This window comes from Polyodon spathula, chromosome 47 (genome assembly GCF_017654505.1).
Source record: "Polyodon spathula isolate WHYD16114869_AA chromosome 47, ASM1765450v1, whole genome shotgun sequence".
Classification (NCBI taxonomy): Eukaryota; Metazoa; Chordata; class Actinopteri; order Acipenseriformes; family Polyodontidae; genus Polyodon; species Polyodon spathula.
In genome coordinates, this window is record NC_054580.1 from 608,289 (window position 1) to 618,406 (window position 10,118).

The following is a 10,118-nucleotide window of genomic DNA, read 5'->3' on the forward strand; positions in this document are numbered from 1 at the left end:
CTGAAATTTGTGATGCGGCTAGCTGGGCTACCCCACATACCTTTACCAGGTTCTACCGCCTGAATGTGATAGATCCCTCTTTGCCCTCTGTGGACAGTAGGGTCCTCGAGGTTGAGCGCTCACACCGCTGACCTTGGTCAGGCAGGACTTAGCGTCCCTCATATGCTGCTGTTCTTTCTTCCCTCGCAATGGCTCTGGTACACGTTTCCCATAACAATGTTTTGGTGGCCATCTTCGAATTGAAAGGGAACGTCAGTTTACCTGCCGTAAACCTGGTTCCCTGGAAGAGAAGATGGCCACCAACCGCGGGGTCACTTCGGTCGACATCACGGTTTTGTCGTGAAAGAGGATGTTCCTCCCCCTGCGTGACAGTAAAGTACCCTCGGGAGGCGGGACCGAGGAGGTCACTGAGGGGAGGGGCCTATTGGCAGCTTTGAAATAGGAGCTCAGTGACACCTACCAATAGGCAGGAGTGTATCCCATAACGATGTTTGATGGCCATCTTCTCTTTCAGGGAACCAGGTTTACGGCAGGTAAGCTAACGTTTTACATTGTGTCCTGATTGATTTTCACACACTGCTCAAAGCCTCATTTCCAGACACTGGCTGGTGTGAGTCCACTGCTTTATTATAGTAGAATATTCTGATAAGATGGTATCTTTTGCCATACTAGTTATTTGGTTTAGTGAGAACAGTACCTGCAGCACCGAGGATCCACTTCCACACTAGAACAGAGAAAGAAAGACGATTTCAATACAGCTCTGCTCAATGAGAGATCTATACAATACACTGTGTTACTGAATACATTTCAATACAGCTCTGCTCAATGAGAGATCTATACAATACACTGTGTTAATGAATACATTTCAATACAGCTCTGCTCAATGAGAGATCTATACAATATACTGTGTTAATGAATACATTTCAATACAGCTCTGCTCAATGAGAGATCTATACAATATACTGTGTTAATGAATACATTTCAATACAGCTCTGCTCAATGAGAGATCTATACAATATACTGTGTTAATGAATACATTTCAATACAGCTCTGCTCAATGAGAGATCTATACAATATACTGTGTTAATGAATACATTTCAATACAGCTCTGCTCAATGAGAGATCTATACAATAATACTGTGTTAATGAATACATTTCAATACAGCTCTGCTCAATGAGAGATCTATACAATATACTGTGTTAATGAATACATTTCAATACAGCTCTGCTCAATGAGAGATCTATACAATATACTGTGTTAATGAATACATTTCAATACAGCTCTGCTCAATGAGAGATCTATACAATATACTGTGTTAATGAATACATTTCAATACAGCTCTGCTCAATGAGAGATCTATACAATATACTGTGTTAATGAATACATTTCAATACAGCTCTGCTCAATGAGAGATCTATACAATATACTGTGTTAATGAATACATTTCAATACAGCTCTGCTCAATGAGAGATCTATACAATATACTGTGTTAATGAATACATTTCAATACAGCTCTGCTCAATGAGAGATCTATACAATGAGAGATCTATACAATACACTGTGTTAATGAATACATTTCAATACAGCTCTGCTCAATGAGAGATGAATGAATACATTTCAATACAGCTCTGCTCAATGAGAGATCTATACAATATACTGTGTTAATGAATACATTTCAATACAGCTCTGCTCAATGAGAGATCTATACAATATACTGTGTTAATGAATACATTTCAAATACAGCTCTGCTCAATGAGAGATCTATACAATACACTGTGTTAATGAATACATTTCAATACAGCTCTGCTCAATGAGAGATCTATACAATATACTGTGTTAATGAGTACATTTCAAAACTGCTCTGCTCAAATAGAGATCTATACAATATACTGTGTTAATGAATACATTTCAATACAGCTCTGCTCAATGAGAGATCTATACAATATACTGTGTTAATGAATACATTTCAATACAGCTCTGCTCAATGAGAGATCTATACAATATACTGTGTTAATGAATACATTTCAATACAGCTCTGCTCAATGAGAGATCTATACAATATACTGTGTTAATGAATACATTTCAATACTCTGCTAATGAGAGATATACAATATACTGTGTTAATGAATACATTTCAATACAGCTCTGCTCAATGAGAGATCTATACAATACACTGTGTTAATGAATACATTTCAATACAGCTCTGCTCAATGAGAGATCTATACAATAAACTGTGTTAATGAATACATTTCAATACAGCTCTGCTCAATGAGAGATCATACAATACACTGTGTTAATGAATACATTTCAATACAGCTCAATGAGAGATCAATGAGAGATACAGCTCTGCTCAATGAGAGATCTATACAATATACATGTGTTAATGAATACATTTCAAATACAGCTCTGCTCAATGAGAGATCTATACAATATACTGTGTTAATGAATACATTTCAATACAGCTCTGCTCAATGAGAGATCTATACAATACACTGTGTTAATGAATACATTTCAATACAGCTCTGCTCAATGAGAGATCTATACAATAAACTGTGTTAATGAATACATTTCAATACAGCTCTGCTCAATGAGAGATCTATACAATATACTGTGTTAATGAATACATTTCAATACTCTGCTCAATGAGAGATCTATACAATATACTGCTTTCTGCTCAATGAGAGATCTATACAATAAACTGTGTTAATGAATACATTTCAATACAGCTCTGCTCAATGAGAGATCTATACAATATACTGTGTTAATGAATACATTTCAATACAGCTCTGCTCAATGAGAGATCTATACAATATAATGAATACTGCTCTGCTAATGAATACATTTCAATACAGCTCTGCTCAATGAGAGATCTATACAATATACTGTGTTAATGAATACATTTCAATACAGCTGCTCAATGAAGATGTGTTAATGAATACATTTCAATACAGCTCTGCTCAATGAGAGAGATCTATACAATAATGAGAGATACAATGTGTTAATGAATACATTTCAATACAGCTCTGCTCAATGAGAGATCTATACAATATACTGTGTTAATGAATACATTTCAATACAGCTCTGCTCAATGAGAGATCTATACAATATACTGTGTTAATGAATACATTTCAATACAGCTCTGCTCAATGAGAGATCTATACAATATACTGTGTTAATGAATACATTTCAATACAGCTCTGCTCAATGAGAGATCTATACAATATACTGTGTTAATGAATACATTTCAATACAGCTCTGCTCAATGAGAGATCTATACAATATACTGTGTTAATGAATACATTTCAATACAGCTCTGCTCAATGAGAGATCTATACAATATACTGTGTTAATGAATACATTTCAATACAGCTCTGCTCAATGAGAGATCTATACAATATACTGTGTTATACTGTGTTAATGAATACATTTCAATACAGCTCTGCTCAATGAGAGATCTATACAATATACTGTGTTAATGAATACATTTCAATACAGCTCTGCTCAATGAGAGATCTATACAATATACTGTGTTAATGAATACATTTCAATACAGCTCTGCTCAATGAGAGATCTATACAATATACTGTGTTAATGAATACATTTCAATACAGCTCTGCTCAATGAGAGATCTATACAATATACTGTGTTAATGAATACATTTCAATACAGCTCTGCTCAATGAGAGATCTATACAATATACTGTGTTAATGAATACATTTCAATACAGCTCTGCTCAATGAGAGATCTATACAATACACTGCATTTCAATGCTCTGCTCAATGAGAGATCTATACAATAAATACTGTGTTAATGAATACATTTCAATACAGCTCTGCTCAATGAGAGATCTATACAATATACTGTGTTAATGAATACATTTCAATACAGCTCTGCTCAATGAGAGATCTATACAATATACTGTGTTAATGAATACATTTCAATACAGCTCTGCTCAATGAGAGATCTATACAATATACTGTGTTAATGAATACATTTCAATACAGCTCTGCTCAATGAGAGATCTATACAATATACTGTGTTAATGAATACATTTCAATACAGCTCTGCTCAATGAGAGATCTATACAATACAACTGTGTTAATGAATACATTTCAATACAGCTCTGCTCAATGAGAGATCTATACAATATACTGTGTTAATGAATACATTTCAATACAGCTCTGCTCAATGAGAGATCTATACAATATACTGTGTTAATGAATACATTTCAATACAGCTCTGCTCAATGAGAGATCTATACAATATACTGTGTTAATGAATACATTTCAATACAGCTCTGCTCAATGAGAGATCTATACAATATACTGTGTTAATGAATACATTTCAATACAGCTCTGCTCAATGAGAGATCTATACAATATACTGTGTTAATGAATACATTTCAATACAGCTCTGCTCAATGAGAGATCTATACAATATACTGTGTTAATGAATACATTTCAATACAGCTCTGCTCAATGAGAGATCTATACAATATTGTTAATGAATACATTTCAATACAGCTCTGCTCAATGAGAGATCTATACAATATACTGTGTTAATGAATACATTTCAATACAGCTCTGCTCAATGAGAGATCTATACAATACACTGTGTTAATGAATACATTTCAATAGCTCTGCTCTGAGAGATCTCAATGAGAGATGACAATACATATGAATACATTTCAATACAGCTCTGCTCAATGAGAGATCTATACAATATACTGTGTTAATGAATACATTTCAATACAGCTCTGCTCAATGAGAGATCTATACAATATACTGTGTTAATGAATACATTTCAATACAGCTCTGCTCAATGAGAGATCTATACAATATACTGTGTTAATGAATACATTTCAATACAGCTCTGCTCAATGAGAGATCTGTGTTAATGAATACATTTCAATACAGCTCTGCTCAATGAGAGATCTATACAATATACTGTGTTAATGAATACATTTCAATACAGCTCTGCTCAATGAGAGATCTATACAATATACTGTGTTAATGAATACATTTCAATACAGCTCTGCTCAATGAGAGATCTATACAATATACTGTGTTAATGAATACATTTCAATACAGCTCTGCTCAATGAGAGATCTATACAATATACTGTGTTAATGAATACATTTCAATACAGCTCTGCTCAATGAGAGATCTATACAATATACTGTGTTAATGAATACATTTCAATACAGCTCTGCTCAATGAGAGATCTATACAATATACTGTGTTAATGAATACATTTCAATACAGCTCTGCTCAATGAGAGATTAAACTGTGTTAATGAATACATTTCAATACAGCTCTGCTCAATGAGAGATCTATACAATATACTGTGTTAATGAATACATTTCAATACAGCTCTGCTCAATGAGAGATCTATACAATAAAATACATTTCAATACAGCTCTGCTCAATGAGAGATCTATACAATATACTGTGTTAATGAATACATTTCAATACAGCTCTGCTCAATGAGAGATCTATACAATATACTGTGTTAATGAATACATTCAATACAGCTCTGCTCAATGAGAGATCTATACAATACACTGTGGGGAATACATTTCAATACAGCTCTGCTCAATGAGAGATGAATACATTTCAATACAGCTCTGCTCAATGAGAGATCTATACAATATACTGTGTTAATGAGATACATTTCAAATACACATTTCAATACAGCTCTGCTCAATGAGAGATCTATACAATAAACTGTGTTAATGAATACATTTCAATACAGCTCTGCTCAATGAGAGATCTATACAATATACTGTGTTAATGAATACATTTCAATACAGCTCTGCTCAATGAGAGATCTATACAATATACTGTGTTAATGAATACATTTCAATACAGCTCTGCTCAATGAGAGATCTATACAATATACTGTGTTAATGAATACATTTCAATACAGCTCTGCTCAATGAGAGATCTATACAATATACTGTGTTAATGAATACATTTCAATACAGCTCTGCTCAATGAGAGATCTATACAATATAATGAATACATTTCAATACAGCTCTGCTCAATGAGAGATCTATACAATATTCATTTCAATGTTAATGAATGTTACATTTTCAATACAGCTCTGCTCAATGAGAGATCTATACAATATACTGTGTTAATGAATACATTTCAATACAGCTCTGCTCAATGAGAGATCTATACAATATACTGTGTTAATGAAATACATTTCAATGCTCAATAGAGATCTTACAATATACTGTGTTAATGAATACATTTCAATGCTCAATGAGAGATCTATACAATACACTGTGTTAATGAATACATTTCAATACAGCTCTGCTCAATGAGAGATCTATACAATATACTGTGTTAATGAATACATTTCAATACAGCTCTGCTCAATGAGAGATCTATACAATATACTGTGTTAATGAATACATTTCAATACAGCTCTGCTCAATGAGAGATCTATACAATATACTGTGTTAATGAATACATTTCAATACAGCTCTGCTCAATGAGAGATCTATACAATATACTGTGTTAATGAATACATTTCAATACAGCTCTGCTCAATGAAGATCTATACAGTATACTGTGTTAATGAATACATTTCAATACAGCTCTGCTCAATGAGAGATCTATACAATACACTGTGTTAATGAATACATTTCAATACAGCTCTGCTCAATAGAGTGCTGCATGTAAATTTTGGTCACTGATGTAGATTTAACCTGCATTATTTTCCTTTTGAGATGTAAGTGATTCATTTTGTGATCGCAGTGGAAACAGAAAGATGTTCATATAAGCAGCTTCTCACACAGGGATGTTAGTACAGAAACACTAATACATGTAAGATATGAATATTTACCAGCTGAGCAGTTTTCTGTCATGTCTGTATAGTTCTTCAGGTGATTCTGCAGGTCAGAATACTTTTGAAAGAGGCTGGCATACTCTGCATTCCTGTGAACTAAGAAACAAGATTAAAACCTATCCCTGCCAGCACAGGTGTGGCCATTCCCCAGTTAGGTAATTGATGCTAATTGGGGAGTGGCCACATACATATGAGGAAGGAGAAATCCTTTGATTGGTGGAGGGAGTTTGGTGAGTTTTCGATCTGTATGTTGCTGTGTGTTCAGTGAAGGTGAATACCCAGCTTGACAAGAATTTTTATATATTTGTGTATTTTGTTTATTTTGTTTTAAACTTTTGTTTTGGCCCTTGTGCCTGTTTATTTGTTCCTGTGTTTTGTTAGTTTTTGTTTATTTAATAATTGTTTTCAACATCGCTAAACTGCAGCTTCTGTCTCTGAGTCTCTAATTGCTGCTGGTAACATCCTGGGCCGTGACGCTATCCTGTCACATGTGGTGTTAGCTGTGGGATATTTACCAGCTGTGCAGTTTACCTGTCATGTCTGTAGAGTTCTTCAGTTGATTCTGCAGGTCAGAATACTTTTGAAAGAGGCTGGCATACTCTGCATTCCTGTGAACTGAGAAACAAGATTAAAACCAAACAGCTTCTTTTTTATCACACAGCTCTGGCCAAAAGTTTATCATCACCTCGACTTTAACCCTTTGCGGTCCTGTGTCGGACCAGGTCCGACATTACAATTTTCCCTTTCCAGTCCAATGTCGGACCCTGTCCGACATCATCAAAAAGACATAAAGCACAGGTCTCTAGTCAGTTTTTCCCCAGAAAAAGCCAAGAAAACCTTTCAATGGCCGAGTGAGACCAATAGGCGCTGAATGAAACCGAAAATAAAAAGGGCGTATCTGATAGCCCCATGCATTACAGAGATAACACGGCCATAACAAAGGAGGTAGCTGCTTCTGCATCCAGCACTCAAAGAATATCACAGACACTTGCAGAGCTTTTTGAGATGTTATACTAATAAAATAATGACTTGGATCGCGTTATTGAGGAGTTTGGTGATAAAACGAGTGATCAGGAGAGGATTAATCAGTATGCACCTCTATAAAGAGGTATGTGAAAAATACAGTGATCAAGGGGTGGGGCTTGGCTGGAGATACAGTACTGTCCTTTTGCAATTCAATGCCTTTTAAACCTGTTTTACTCTGAAAAAAATATTTTAAACAGCGTGTGTAAAATAAACTGGACTTGACGCTCCTGAAAAGCGCTGAATGAATGGACTGCAAAGGGTTAATGATTGAGACATAAAAAAAAAATAAACATAATTTATATCTTTTATTTAACATCATGTAATCAAAGAAGCTACTAATAATGTTGCAAAAAACGTCTATACCAGAAGCCATAATAGTGCAGTATTTCAGTTTTTCGTTAAGTATATGAAAAACTACAAAGCAGTGTGTAATTCAATATGTTAACGTAACATTATTCAGCAGCTTTTATTCAACTTCATGAAGCAAAATGTATTCATTCTATAGGGAGGTGCAAAACTTTTGACCATAGAAGTGTAGTAGGCCAGGGTTTCCTAATCTTGGTCCTGGGGACCCCCTGTGTGTGGCTGCTGGTTTTCTTTCCAACTGAGTTCTCAATTACTTAATTAAACCCTTAATTGAACTGATAATTTGCTTAATTAGACATTTTTACTTGTTTTCAGATCTTAAACAGCTGCAGATTTCAAGTTAGCTATAATATTTTATAAGTAACTTGAACTGCAACTGTTTAAGATCTGAAAACAAGTAAAAATGTCTAATTAAGCAAATTATCAGTTCAATGAAGGGTTTAGTTAAGTAATTGAGAGGTCAGTTGGAATGCAAACCAGCAGCCACACACAGAGGGTCCCCAGGACCGGGGTTGGGAATCCTTGTAGTAGGATACTGTGGAAGTGCACCAGCCCTGCCCCTTAAGTAACCTGTGTGGGGGAGTGTAAGGCTGGCAGGGATGGGGTTAAATCTATCCCTGCCAGCAATCACAGGTCATTGATGCTAATTGTCTCTGAGTCTCTAATTGCTGCTGGTAACATCCTGGGCAGTGACACTATCCTGTCACAGCTACTCCGCCAAAACCACTTCCCCCAGGAAGATGAGGAAGCTGAATATCAAGCCCGGTACATTGTGACGGTAGAACTAAATTACTGGAAAGCAGGCGCTTATTTCTTTCATATGTTTTGACCCATATCAGCAGTTACTGCAAAGTCTCCTCTTTCTCATAAGGGTTCAGTACTCACAGATCACACCCAGGGCGACGGACACTGAGAGGATCCACAGCACAGCAAGTCCCACAGCAGCCCATTTGCAGGAACTGGCTTTCTTCACAGTCATGTTTGCTGGGAATAAATGTGAAACGAAGCTCTTGACATAAATCGGGTAACGTTAATTTTCTGCAGCACGATGGTGTTATTCACAGGCAGTGGCAACTCGTGGCTTGGAAAACTGGTGAGGCACAGCCCCCCCCTCCAAAAATGAACTAACAAAGCCAAACTGCGCTAAAACCCGATACCCGATTTTAACCTTTTTTATGTAAACATTAAGCTAGCTTTCTAACATTACCAGATCTTTCCTTCAATTGTAACAAGATGCCCAGTCCCTGCTGATGAGAAGCATCCCCACAACATGATGCTGCCACCTCGTGCTGTTACTTCACTCTAGGGATGGTGTGTCTTTGAGGCATGGGCAGTGTTAGGTTTGCGCCACACATAGTGCTTTGAGTTTTGGCCAAAAAGCTCTATCTTGGTTTCATCTGACCACAAAACCTTTTCCCACATCGCAGCTGGGTCACTCTCATGCTTTCTGAAAAACTCCACACATAAAAAAAGTCTCACACGAAAACTCCAGACATGCTTTCAGATGGTACTTTTTGAGTAACAGCTTCTTTCTTGCCACCCTCCCATACAGGCCAGTGTTATGCAGAGCTCTTGATATGGTTGACTGGTGCACCATTACTCCACTCCCAGCCACTGAACTCTGTAGCTCCTTCAAAGTGATTGTTGGCCTCTCTGTGGCTTCTCTCACAAGTCTCCTTCTTGTTTGAGCCCTGTTTTGAGGGACGGCCTTTTCTTGGCAGTACCTGGGTGGTGTGATGCAGCTTCCACTTCCTGATTATTGATCCAACTGTGCTCACTGGGATATCCAAACACTTGGATATTATTTTGTACCCTTTCCCTAATCTATGCATTTGTATTACTTTATCTCTAACTTCTGTAGAATGCT